At 38.5% G+C, this 14,855-nt stretch overlaps 2 pseudogenes; both read left to right on the top strand.

The window, feature by feature from the left end:
- The first annotated feature begins 2,698 nt into the window (after positions 1-2,698).
- LOC104210084 (serpin-ZX-like) lies at positions 2,699-4,361 on the top strand (annotated as a pseudogene).
- Positions 3,474-5,999, top strand: LOC104210081 (serpin-ZX-like; annotated as a pseudogene).
- The last annotated feature ends 8,856 nt before the right edge of the window (positions 6,000-14,855 follow it).

Genomic DNA, 14,855 nt, shown 5'->3' with positions numbered 1-14,855 from the left:
GTGAGACCGGGTAAGGCTGGATCAGGTCAAAACTGGGCGGGTTTAGGGGAATGGCCTAGGTCCGTTGGATCAAGGGGTTGGACGGCTCAGATCACCTTCCTAAGACGACGTCGTTTGGGGTCGAATGATTGGCCCGATCGGGACCGTTCGTTTGAGTCAGATCAACGGTTCTAATCAGGGGTACTGATGCGACGTCGTTTGGGGTCCTGTTGGGGCAGCCTGATTTGGACTGGGTTTTGGGCCTTCAAAATTTGAAATGTCATAGGCCCAATACGATTTCTTGGGGTTTATTTTGTTTTCTAATTTTTGAAATATAACTAAATTAAAAAAAATGAATTTGAAATACCCAAATCAATATTTAACACAATTGTTCACACACATATATAAAACTTTTTGAATGGTTAAATTACAACCTAGAAATGCATACCCTTTTTTTTTGTATTTTGCTTGATAATGATTAAATAATAAAAAAAATGGACAGACCCACAAATGATTAACAACACATGTCACGGAAAACTCGAAAAATTGTACAACGAAATCATTTGTCACTATTTTTATTTTCTTTTGGAGCGATTGTCCGTAAAGCAAAAATCACGTGCTTACAAGGACAATTCCCTCTTACAAGGTTAGAAAGGAGACTCACCTCACTCTCAAGAACGAACCCGAACTCTCAATTTGGAGCGGAACGATCCAAAACTAGTTAAATGAGGTAGGAACTAATCAATACTAGCTCACAAGATCATATTCGAGCTATTTAAGCAATTTTCCAACCCTTAGCACAAGTTTCCTAAAATCCGACCCCGGGCCCACATGCCTAGATTCCGAATTTTTCCGAAGGAAGTTGCTCTCCATAACCTAAGGATCAATAATATATGATTTCTAATTCATTTCATAACAAATTTCGTGGTTAAATCTAATTTTTGTCAAAACCCTAGGTTTTGCTCTAACCCCTTGATTTCACCTTAATTCTAGTGTTTAATCTACCTAAGACACATGTATTAAACTAAGAATAGGTGGAATAAGCTTACCTCAAGATGCTTGGTGGAAGTCTTCTCTCAAAAGCTCCCAAAATCACCAATGGAGGAGTGAAAAGTGGCAAAAAGGGACTTAGAACCCGTATTAAATGAAGCTCACTGCTTCAGTGATTTCCGCATCTGCGGTCAGGGGACCGCATCTGTGGTCCCACTTCTGCGAGAAAGCGAACGCATCTGCGGAACTGGCCAAATGGGCTGTGACTGCTTCTACAGTCTTGAGGCCGCTTCTGCAGTTTGGGCCTGGCCTACCCTGGGCCGCATCTACGATAGGCGGACCGCTTCTGCGGTCTCGCACCTGCGGCCGACCCACCGCAAGTGCGGTTATGACAGAAGCAGATGCTTCAGCACTTCTCAAAAATTCCAACTTCACTCGAGCCTCGTCCAATTGACGCTCGGGGCTCCCAGGCCCCGCCCGAATATACCGACAAGTCTGAAATCATGAAACGTACCTGCTGAACCTTCGGAACGCCCGAAACAACGCTAAATCTAAGAATCACCCCCTAAAACCAATTGAATCAAACTTATGAGCTTCAAGTTCTTAATTTCTTCTAACGAGCCGAAATGCCTTTAAACTACTCGGATTGGCACCAAATTTTGCGGGCAAGTCTTAAATGTTATTTCGGACCTACATCGGGCTCCGGAACCAACATACAAGCCCAATATCCATGTGATCAATCGTTAATTAGTTTCTTTAAATCATTAGAATTTCAGTTTAACAATTTCTAATAAAAATTCATTACTCGGGCTAGGGACCTCGGAATTCGATTCCGGGCATACGCCCAGGTCCCATATTTTCCTACGGACCCTCCGGGACCGTCACAACACGAATTCGGGTCTGTTTGCTAAAAATGTTGACCAAAGTCAAACTTAGCCTTTTAAGAAAATCCTAAGGAGTCAAATGAGCATATTTCAACCCAAACTCTTCCAATTAGTTAAAGCAAGCGCGAGAAATTTTATTTAAGGGAACAGAGTTCTAGAAAGCAAAACGACCAGTCGGTTCGTTACAATTATGAACCAAAATAAAGAGCGGAGGGCACAACTAGTTTGTTTTGCCTAATGTCGCTTCTATGATAAGATTATATCGATGATTTAGTCTCCATCTTAACCCGCTTACTCAAAATTCTGGATCCGACAATGCTCTTGACAACATATATAACTTAAATACTCACCATATCTGCATGGGAAAATGAGGTATTAGTGTTCTAGCTACGTGCAGAGGCATATGCGCCTTATATCACGTGGTGTCACAGCCTCACGGGACACTACTTGGTTAAAAAATGTCACTAGATGTTTATATGAAAAATGAAAATATTATGGATACGCATAAAAAGTAATACCGCTTTAAAACGCTTGTGTAAAAACTTGTGCGTCCATTTAGTTTGGTTCTTTCAATCAATTATCCAAATTAATAAACATCAATATCTTGAATTTACCAGTCTAAGAGCGAGTACTACGTGGTCCTTCATTGATTCCTTCCTGTGTATGAATGCAATCTTCAGAAAATCAAGCTCCACGATCATGCATGTTCTTCATTCTCCATTCCTCCATATGAATTTCATCGGAATCAATTCAAAACCCCACGTGTTACTTCTAACTCTAGTATAAATTCTTGAAAAAATGTCAAATCACAATAGATGCTAGTCTCATCTTAAATAAAATTTTAACTAAATCTTAAACACTATGGGACTGTTTCACTCTCAATCGTCTTCCTCCCCTGTAGAAATCCATCACCATTCACCAACCAAACGGACGTTTCTTTCCTGCTTGCTAAACACGTTTTCTCCAGAGAGATTACAGGCGATTCGAACCTGGTGTTCTCTCCTCTCTCAATTCAATTAGTCCTTAGCCTAATTGCCGCTGGCTCTAAGGGTCCAACACAGAACCAGCCGCTCTGTTTCCTCAAATCCAAATCTATTAATGACCTCAACTCACTTTACTCTCATCTTGTCGATATCATTTTTGTTGATGGCAGTCCCAGAGGAGGTCCCCGTTCGTCCGTTGCAAATGGTGTTTGGATCGATCGATCACTTCCTTTCAAGCCTTCTTTCGAACAGGTGGTGGACAAAGTTTACAAGGCAACTTCAGAGTCTGTTGATTTTCAGAACAAGGTTAGGCCTTTATTCATTTCGTGAAATTAAATCCAGCTTGTTAATTTGTATCACGAAAACTTGTTTCTTCGTGCTGACAGATTGAAATTGTTTTACTAACTATCATAACCTCTCTCTAATATGTGCTCTAGGCTTTTGAAGTCGCCAATCTAGTCAATCAATGGGCTAACCAGAAAACAAACTCATCAAACAGATTCTTCCTCCTGGCTCAGTAGACACCACAACAAGGCTCATCTTTGCCAATGCTCTGTACTTCAAAGGTGCATGGAATGAGAAATTCAATGCTTCAAAGACAGAGGATTCCAAATTCTGCCTCCTCAATGGTAGCTCTGTTCTCGCACCTTTCATGACAAGCGAAACAGATCAATTTGTCAAAGAATTTGGTGGTTTCAAAGTTTTGCGACTTCCATATTACCAAGGTAATGATGACACGCGCAAATTTTCCATGTACTTGTGTTTGCCTAATGCCAATAATGGACTACCTGCTTTAATAGACAAGGTCAGTTCAAAATCTGGATTCCTAGAGCAGCATCTTCCTGTTCGAAAAGTAAAAGTAGGGAAGTTTCTTATACCAAAATTTAAAACATCTTTTGGATTTGAAGCTTCCAAGATTCTGAAAGGACTTGGTCTTATATACCTTTCTCTAAGGGTGATCTCACTGAAATGGTGGGTTCCCCTCAGGCTACAAACCTGCTAGTTTCAGACATTTCTCATAAGTCCTTTATTGAGGTTAATGAAGACGGAACAGAAGCTGCAGCTGTTACTGCGTCAACGATGTTTCTGTGTGCTGCGCCCATAAATGAATACAAAATTGACTTGTTGCTGATCATCCGTTCTTGTTCTTTATAAGAGAGGATACAACTGCAGCCGTATTGTTCATAGGGACCATGCTTAATCCTATTTTTAATTAAGTTGCCTTGTAGCAGTAAAGAGTACTTTGTACTAAGTGCGAATGCTAACATGCCTATGTTGTTGTTCATAAGTAGCTTATTTGAGACCTTAGTTGAGTCTAGAAGCTGGTTAAATGTGTGCTATGTGATAAACTAGTCTCTTGTATAGCTTAGTGTCTCTTTATACAGGTGCAATAATATGATATTTGGGTAAAAGAATTTTAAGCATGTTTAGCTTCTGCTGCTTAAAAGAATTTACCTGAACTTGTGTTATTAGCCAATTACTCCTAACATTAATCCCTGCTACAACTGTACGTGTTGTCAAATTCCACCAAGTATCTAGATGAAAGTTAAAATTTCTATCTTATGCTAAATAAAGGGCTCAATATTTACTCGTTAACCTGAATGATTAAAGTTAAAATCTACTTAAAGAAAAGGAAAACTCACTCACTCTCTCAGTCATCTTCTTCGCAAGGTGAAATCATGGAAGAATGCGTGAGAAAAAGAAAAAGAAAATTCAGAAGCAGTGAGAAAAAGAAGAGGAAAACTCACTCAGTCTCAGTCATCTTCTTTGCAAGCAAATATGGATATGAAAGAGTTCATCACCAACCAAACAGATGTTTCTTTCTTGCTAACTAAACACTTTTTGTCCAAAGAAGTTAAAGGCGATTCGAACCTGGTGTTCTCTCCTCTCTCTATTCAAATAGTTCTTGGCCTAATTGCTGCCGTCTCAAATGGACAAACTCGGGACTAGGTGCTCTCTTTCCTCAAGTCCACATCCGTTGACGACCTCAATTGTATGTATTCTCATATTCTTACTAACGTTTTTGCTGATGGAAGTCCCAGTGGAGGTCCGATTTTGTCCGTTGCTAATGGTGTTTGGATCGACCGATCAATGCCTTTTAAACCTTCTTTTAAAAAGGTTGTGGATGAAGTTTACAAGGCTGCTTCAGAGACTGTTGATTTTCAGAACAAGGTTAGTCTAAGGTTGCCAGTCAAGTCAGTCGGTGGGCTAAAGAGAAGACTAATGGTCAGAGATTCTTTCCCAAGGCACAGTAAACAATATGACAAGGCTCATATTAGCGAATGGACTATACTTTAAAGGAGTAAGGAATGAGAAGTTCAGTGCTTCAGACACTAAAGACCATGAATTCCATCTCCTGAATGGAGGGTCTATTCGAGCACCGTTCATGACACGCAAGAAGAAGCAGTACATCAGAGTCTTTAAAGGCTTTAAAGTGTTGGGGCTTCATTATAAACGGGCAAGGACATGACTCGCCGGTTCGGCATGTATTTAATTCTCCCAGATGCAAATGATGGGCTACCTGCTTTAGTGGACAAAATCAGTTCAGAACCGCAAAGAGAAGTTAAAGTGCGCAATTTTCTTATCCCCAAATTTAAAATAACTTTTGGGTTTGAAGCTTCTAAGGTTCTAAATGGACTTGGCCTCACGTTGCCTTTCACGATTGAGATGGTTGATTCCCCTTTATCCAAGAAACTGTTTGTTTCAGAGGTGTTTCACAAGTCCTTTATTGAGGTAAATGAGGAGGGAATTGAAGCTGCAGTTGTTACTGCTGCTAAAGCACGGGTAATGTGTTGTAAAATCGAGAAGCCAAAAGATTTTGTTGCGGATCATCCATTCTTGTTCCTTATAAGAGACAATGCTCCTGGAGTGGTGCCGTTCATCGGGAGCGTGTCGAATCCTCTTGCTGGTTAGCCTACAGAAGCAACATATAATGATTTTTGTTATTGTATTTTGACCTGATATATAGTATTTAAGAGCGACTTAAAAGTTTGATTAATCTTATTTACAGTTTCTTAGCTTTTTCTTATTCTTGGAACAACTTGGGTTCCAGACTCGGATTAGAGAGATCATAAAGAGGAGGGAGGACTTGTGATAATACGTCCTTATACCTATAAGAGGAAAGGACATGTGTAATCTTTTACATCTGAGATCCATATGCATGAATAGAACAATAGTGATATATCTATCTATATTTATATCTATTTATATCTATATCTATCTATATCTATATTATTATAAAAGTACTAATGTTTCACGCTAAATGTTGGTCGACTAAAATATCCTTAAAATATTGATCGACTTTTATGCCCTTCAAAATATAAAATATATCTTCATTAAATTAATTCATAATGGACAAAGTTGTAATGCGTAAGACTTTTCCTAATTTCACATAAATTTGTGATGTCGATCAAGTTCCGAATTTTTAGATATGATGTCCTATTCTTACTTGAAGTTTTAAATCATACGAATTCCACATTGAGAAGGAGATTGAAGCTCTCTTACCACTATATGAATAGTTTGCGGATTGAATTTTTCAATAATCGACTTTATCAGTCGTTGCCTCACATAATGTTTTGCTTAAAAAGTTAATTTGCATGCCTTGCAGTTTTTACACATAATTTGTATATATTGTCGTTTGATAGCATGCGATTCTCCCGGAATGCTCAAACCGATTACATGGACAATACATTTGCATCTGTAATATTGAGTTTTTATTTATTTTTCACTGATGAGCAGTAGAATACTCGAGAAGGAGATGACATAGAAAGGAATATGGTTGTGAACTTGTGATTCACATGCGCTACCATTTTAAATAACTTTCATTGTATATATTTGAGATGGGATGATCAGACAATTCTGATTTGTGAGATTTTGAGCAAAGCAAAAAATCGAGAAAGGCAATATTTTGACAAATATTTTATGAAATAGTAGCTGAATTACTTATAAGGTATGTTTATTCTTTGAGTATAAGCTTTTTGCATTGATGCTGTAAAAGTTATTTAATTCTTTTGTTGTTTCGTATTTAATGCTATTGAATCTCTTTCAGTATTGTATTATTATATGCATATATAACTTGTGATGCATATATAATGTACATGCTACAATTTCGGGAACTAAATCTATATATACATATAAAGCTGGGAATTGGCTAGCTGATGTGGCATCCCTATATGACCAACTTTCATATTTATCTTTTTTTTTTCCTAGATTTTTGAGATTTTTTCTTAATTTTAATACAAAAAATCATTTACTACCTAGAACTAATGACGAAACTAATGAGGCTTATGGATGAGGAGATTTCAGTTATGGAATATACAAAAAAAAGTGTAATTACTACTTTCTTTCAGTTATTGAATACAAAAAGAGAGAAATTAATTAATTAACTTGTAACTAAAGTGCACATTGGTTATATGGGCTACCATGTGGCAATTCACAAGATGTAATAGTGACGGGCTACATTATCCCATTAGTTGCCTTGCCCATTTTTTATTTATTTATTTACTAATATATATATAGAGAGAGAGGATGAAAAAAATGCTTACATGTCACCTCTTTTCATTTAGGATTGGTATTTATCTTTTACCTCCTTTTATTTGACTCCTATACCTTTTTTTTTATACCTCTTTGTTTTTTAATAGGTACTCTAACTCTTCCAATTAATTTTGAGTAGTTATTTTTGAAACTCTTCCTATTTTGAGGAGTTATTTCTCTTTTAACTTCTCATTAATTACGCTCCGAAATGTAACCTTCATCCCCTCTAAAACGTTGTCTTGAAAAGTGTAAATCTAAAATCTAAACCAACAAACAAATGTTAGTATTTTTCTCCTTTTTTCCCCTCTCTTCAAATTTGCAGGGGCTACGGTTATCTTTAATCCTTCTTCGTTTGATGTGGCTTTGGATCAATTGAGGCGAAATCATCATAATCAGCTTCAGATATTTTATTTTTGTTGACTTCTTTAACACTAACTAACTGTTGCGGAAGCCAAATGTATATAGTGTGAATAAGTCACAACTACTATACCAAAAATTATGACAGTCACCAAATAATAAATAAGACAATAAAGCAATAATAAAGGGAACACCAGAATTTACGAGGTTCGGCTAATTTTGCCTACTCCTCGGACACAGCCAATATTTTATTCCACTCCAAAATACAAGTGAAATAATACTAAAGAGAGAAGATACAAATGCCTTAAACAGATGAGAAGGCAAATGAGTGGTATGTTTAAATCCTAAACATTAGGCCTTCTTTTATAGGGGGAAAATCCCCCCAAAACTTAAGAGCCCACCGATGTGGGACAAAAATTTTCCAAATTCAACAAATCTCCACCTTGGCAAAATTCCACATCTTCAATTTTCTCTCAATAACAAATTTTGATTGTGTCTTCATCTTCAATCTTCAGTTTTCAAAAATGTTGATCAAATCCAAACAATGTTGAAACTTGATCGCAGTCACCACCTTAGTTAGCATATCAGTAGGATTCTCCGTAGTATGAATTTTCTTCACTGTGACTCCTCCTTCTTCTATGATTTCTCGTACGAAATGATACCGAACATCAATATGCTTCGTCCTTGCATGATAAACTTGGTTCTTCGCTAATTGAATAGCACTTTGACTATCACAAAAAATTGTGATACCTTTTTGTTCAACACCAAGCTCCTTTAGCAATCCTTGAAGCCAAATTGCCTCTTTCACAGCCTCTGTAATAGCCATGTACTCTGCCTCTGTTGTAGACAAAGCAACTGTTGACTGCAAAGTAGACTTCCAACTAACTGGTGCCTTTGCAAAAGTAAACACATAACCAGTAGTTGATCTTCGTTTGTCCAGATCACCCGCAAAATCTGAGTCACAATATCCAACTACAGACTGATTGTCTTCCTGCTCAAAAACTAACCCGACATCTACAGTATTATGAATATACCGTAGAATCCACTTCACAGCTTGCCAATGCTCCTTCCCTGGATTGTGCATATATCTGCTAATAACTCCAACAGCTTGTGAAATGTCAGGCCTTGTGCAAACCATTGCATACATCAAGCTACCAACAACATTTGCGTATGGTACCTTTGACATATACTCTCGTTCAGCTTCATCCATTGGCGACATAGTAGTACTTAGCTTAAAATGGGAAGCAAGTGGAGTACTAACTGGCTTAGTCTTGTCATCTATGCCAAAACGTTGAAGTACTCTCTTCAAATATTCCTTTTGAGATAAACAGAGTTTCTTTGAACGTCTATCTCTAATTATCTCCATGCCAAGAATTTTCTTTGCCTCACCCAAATCCTTCATCTCGAACTCCTTCTTCAGTTGAATCTTCAACTTATCAATTTCTTCCGAATTCTTGGAAGCTATCAACATATCATCAACATATAGGAGAAGATATACAAAGGAACCATCTTTAAGCTTGTGCAAATACACACAATGATCGTATTTGCTTCTCTTGTACCCTTGCCACAACATAAACTCGTCAAATCGCTTGTACCATTGTCTAGAAGATTGTTTCAATCCGTACAACGATTTTTCAAGTTTGCACACCATATTTTCTTTTCCAGCAACTTTGAATCCTTCTGGCTGAGTCATGTAGATTTCCTCCTCCAAGTTTCCATGTAAAAACGCAGTTTTTACATCCATCTGAACTAGTTCCAAATCCAATTGTGCTACCAAAGCCAACATAATTCTAATGGAGGAATGTTTTACAACTGGAGAAAACACTTCATTGTAATCAATTCCCTCCTTTTGAGCATATCCTTTGGCCACCAATCTTGCTTTGTAGCGAACATTTACTTGGTTAGGAAATCCTTCTTTCTTTGCAAATACCCATTTGCACCCAATTGCTTTCTTTCCCTTCGGGAGATTGGCCAATCTCCATGTATGATTCTGATGAAGGGACTGTATTTCATCATTCATGGCAATCCTCCACTTATCTTCTTCTGAACTTTGGACAACATCTTTATAAGTGGTAGGAACATCATCAGCTACAATTGAGGTTGCACAAGCAACTGTCTCTATGAGACGAACAGGTTTCGTTATTGTTCTTTTTGGCCTGCTGGTTGCTATTGATTCAAGTTGTTGTTGAGGTTCCTGAGTTGGAATCTCCTCTACTGGCTCTTCTTCCAGAGGGTAATCTTCATTTGTTTCCTCCTCTGCTTCTTGTGTAGGAAAAATAAATTTTCCCTCAAACTCCACCTGCTTAGAAGCACCTTTATTTTGTTTGGTGTCTTCTGTTACCTTATTTACCATAGCAGATTCATCAAAGGTAACATCCCTGCTGAATATTACTTTCTTTGTCATAGGACACCATAAGCGATATCCTTTGACTCCAGAAGTAATTCCCATAAAAATAGCCTTCTTTGCCCTTGGATCCAATTTTGACTCCGTCACATGATAATATGCAGTTGAGCCAAACACGTGCAAAGAGTTATAATCTACAGCAGGTTTTCCATACCATTTTTCAAATGGTGTCTTGCCATCAATAGCAGCAGATGGTAGACGATTAATGAGGTGGCATGCATATGTAATTGCCTCAGCCCAAAATTCTTTGCCCAAGCCAGCATTGGACAACATACACCGTACCTTCTCCAGCAAGGTCCGGTTCATACGTTCTGCCACTCCATTTTGTTGTGGTGTATGTCTAACAGTGAAGTGTCGGACGATGCCATTATTTTCGCAAACCTTATTGAAATGATTATTTTTGTATTCACCTCCATTGTCTGTGCGAATACACTTGATCCTCTTGCCTGTTTGATTCTCCACCATCGTCTTCCATTTGAGAAAAATTCCCAACACTTCATCTTTGCTCTTCATTGTATACACCCATACTCTTCGGGAAAAATCATCAACAAAGGTTACAAAATAGTGCTTCCCACCCAATGAAGGTGTTTTGGAAGGACCCCAAACATCTGAGTGTACATAATCCAAAATGCCTTTAGTATTATGGATCGCTGTACCAAATTTAACCCTTTCTGTTTCCCTTTAACACAATGCTCACAAAGCTCCAAGTTGCAAGCCTTTACTCCTTTTAACAATCCTTGATCTGATAGAGTTTTCAAGGATTTTCCTCCAGCATGTCCCAAGCGCATGTGCCATAGCTTGGTTGCTTCTGCCTCTTTGTCGTCACTGGATGTCACTGTCGCTGTCCCAATAACTGTACTGCCACGATAGCGGTACATATTATTATTCTTCCGATTAGCCTTCATTACCACTAGTGCACCGGAGCATACTCTCATCACTCCATTTTCTGCAATGATTTTGAACCCTTTTGATTCTAGGGCTCCCACAGAGATGAGATTCTTCTTCAAATCCGGTACATATCGAACATCTATCAATGTTCTGATCATTCCATCATGGTTCCTTAATCGTATTGAACCAATGCCATATGAGGTAAGAGGGCTGTTATCCGCTGTGTGGACGACTCCATATTCTCCTTCTTGAAATTCCACGAACCAGTCCCTGTTGGGACACATATGATAGCTACAAGCCGAGTCCATCAACCATATGTCTGATGATGTTGATGACTCTGTTGTAACTAATGAGAAGTCTGAATCATCACAATCAGCTACATTTGAATCCATAATAGCCTTTCCATTGTTATGTTTGGCCTTATTCTTCAACTTCGGACAGTCTTTCTTCCAGTGCCCTTTTTCTCGACAAAAGGCACATTCATCTTTGCTGGGTCTGGATCTTGACTTGGATCTTCCCTTCTTTGTCCTCGTTTGATTTTGAGGACGACCCCTCACAAACAGTGCTTCTCCTTCTCCGCCCTTCTGTTTTTCTCGCTTTCTTTGTTCATAGCTGTACAAAGCCGAACAAACTTCTCTGAGAGAAATTTCGTCATTTCCATGGAGTAGAGTAGTTTCAAGGTGCTCGTACTCATCAGGAAGTGACGCCAACAACATTAAGGCCAAGTCACCATCATCATAAGTTGTATCCATATTTTGCAAATCTGTGACCAACTTATTGAAACTGGTGATATGTTCATTCATCGTGGTACCAGGAACATAGGTGAAGTGAAACAGTCTCTTCTTCATGTACAATTTATTTTGACTGTTTTTCTTCAAAAATTTATCCTCCAGTGCTTTCCATAATTTACTTGCAGAAGTTTCCTTTGTGTATGGATATTTCTGCTCTCTAGCAAGGTAGGATCGAATGGTACCGCAAGCAACACGGTTGATAATTCTCCAATCTTCTTCTCCAATAACATCTGGTTTCTTTTCTTCAATGGCCAGATCTAGCCCTTGTTGAAAAAGGACATCTAGAACCTCGCCTTGCCACATCCCAAAATGTCCGGACCCGTCAAATATTTCGACCGCAAATTTCGCATTTGACACAATTCTTGTCATAAGCGAAGATGCCAATGATGACGTATTGTTGACACTTGATGTAGATTCTTCTTGTTTATTGTCTCCCATCTTTGACACAAATATTATTTAATAGCTGACGACACAAATCAAGATTATTTCCTTTCTGGTGTGGAAGATCAGACTAAGCTGCAACCACAGAGCATACTCAGACAGAACCTTGACTCAGTTACCAAGATAAATCTTTTCTGATGTGGAAGATCAGACTATGCTGCAACCACAGAGCATACTTAGACAGTACCTTGGCTCTGATACCAATTGTTGCGGAAGCCAAATGTATATAGTGTGAATAAGTCACAACTACTATACCAAAAATTATGACAGCCACCAAATAATAAATAAGACAATAAAGCAACAATAAAGGGAACACCAGAATTTACGAGGTTCGGCTAATTTTGCCTACTCCTCAGCATGTCCCAAGCGCATGTGCCATAGCTTGGTTGCTTCTGCCTCTTTGTCGTCACTGGATGTCACTGTCGCTGTCCCAATAACTGTACTGCCACGATAGCGGTACATATTATTATTCTTCCGATTAGCCTTCATTACCACTAGTGCACCGGAGCATACTCTCATCACTCCATTTTCTGCAATGATTTTGAACCCTTTTGATTCTAGGGCTCCCACAGAGATGAGATTCTTCTTCAAATCCGGTACATATCGAACATCTATCAATGTTCTGATCATTCCATCATGGTTCCTTAATCGTATTGAACCAATGCCATATGAGGTAAGAGGGCTGTTATCCGCTGTGTGGACGACTCCATATTCTCCTTCTTGAAATTCCACGAACCAGTCCCTGTTGGGACACATATGATAGCTACAAGCCGAGTCCATCAACCATATGTCTGATGATGTTGATGACTCTGTTGTAACTAATGAGAAGTCTGAATCATCACAATCAGCTACATTTGAATCCATAATAGCCTTTCCATTGTTATGTTTGGCCTTATTCTTCAACTTCGGACAGTCTTTCTTCCAGTGCCCTTTTTCTCGACAAAAGGCACATTCATCTTTGCTGGGTCTGGATCTTGACTTGGATCTTCCCTTCTTTGTCCTCGTTTGATTTTGAGGACGACCCCTCACAAACAGTGCTTCTCCTTCTCCGCCCTTCTGTTTTTCTCGCTTTCTTTGTTCATAGCTGTACAAAGCCGAACAAACTTCTCTGAGAGAAATTTCGTCATTTCCATGGAGTAGAGTAGTTTCAAGGTGCTCGTACTCATCAGGAAGTGACGCCAACAACATTAAGGCCAAGTCACCATCATCATAAGTTGTATCCATATTTTGCAAATCTGTGACCAACTTATTGAAACTGGTGATATGTTCATTCATCGTGGTACCAGGAACATAGGTGAAGTGAAACAGTCTCTTCTTCATGTACAATTTATTTTGACTGTTTTTCTTCAAAAATTTATCCTCCAGTGCTTTCCATAATTTACTTGCAGAAGTTTCCTTTGTGTATGGATATTTCTGCTCTCTAGCAAGGTAGGATCGAATGGTACCGCAAGCAACACGGTTGATAATTCTCCAATCTTCTTCTCCAATAACATCTGGTTTCTTTTCTTCAATGGCCAGATCTAGCCCTTGTTGAAAAAGGACATCTAGAACCTCGCCTTGCCACATCCCAAAATGTCCGGACCCGTCAAATATTTCGACCGCAAATTTCGCATTTGACACAATTCTTGTCATAAGCGAAGATGCCAATGATGACGTATTGTTGACACTTGATGTAGATTCTTCTTGTTTATTGTCTCCCATCTTTGACACAAATATTATTTAATAGCTGACGACACAAATCAAGATTATTTCCTTTCTGGTGTGGAAGATCAGACTAAGCTGCAACCACAGAGCATACTCAGACAGAACCTTGACTCAGTTACCAAGATAAATCTTTTCTGATGTGGAAGATCAGACTATGCTGCAACCACAGAGCATACTTAGACAGTACCTTGGCTCTGATACCAATTGTTGCGGAAGCCAAATGTATATAGTGTGAATAAGTCACAACTACTATACCAAAAATTATGACAGCCACCAAATAATAAATAAGACAATAAAGCAATAATAAAGGGAACACCAGAATTTACGAGGTTCGGCTAATTTTGCCTACTCCTCGGACACAACCAATATTTTATTCCACTCCAAAAATACAAGTGAAATAATACTAAAGAGAGAAGATACAAATGCCTTAAACAGATGAGAAGGCAAATGAGAGGTGTGTTTCAATCCTAAACATTAGGCCTTCTTTTATAGGGGAAAAATCCCCCCCAAACTTAACTCCCAACCAATGTGGGACTTTGGCATTTTGCCAAACTTCAACAAATCTCCACCTTGGCAAAATTCCACATTTTCAATTCTCTCTCAATAACAAATTTTGGTTGTGTCTTCATCTTCAATCTTCAGTGTTCAACAATGTTGATCAAATCCAAACAATGTTGAAACTTGACCGCAGTCACCACCTTTGTCAGCATATCAGCAGGATTCTCTGTAGTATGAATTTTCTTCACCGTGACTCCACCTTCTTCTATGATTTCTCGTACGAAATGATACCGAACATCAATGTGCTTCGTCCTTGCATGATAAACTTGGTTCTTCGCTAATTGAATAGCACTTTGACTATCACAAAAAATTGTGATACCTTTTTGTTCAACACCAAGCTCCT

This window comes from Nicotiana sylvestris, chromosome 4 (assembly GCF_000393655.2).
Source record: "Nicotiana sylvestris chromosome 4, ASM39365v2, whole genome shotgun sequence".
In the NCBI taxonomy this organism is placed as follows: Eukaryota; Viridiplantae; Streptophyta; class Magnoliopsida; order Solanales; family Solanaceae; genus Nicotiana; species Nicotiana sylvestris.
The sequence above is the reverse complement of the archived record's forward strand: the minus strand, read 5'-3'. Positions and strand labels throughout refer to the sequence as shown.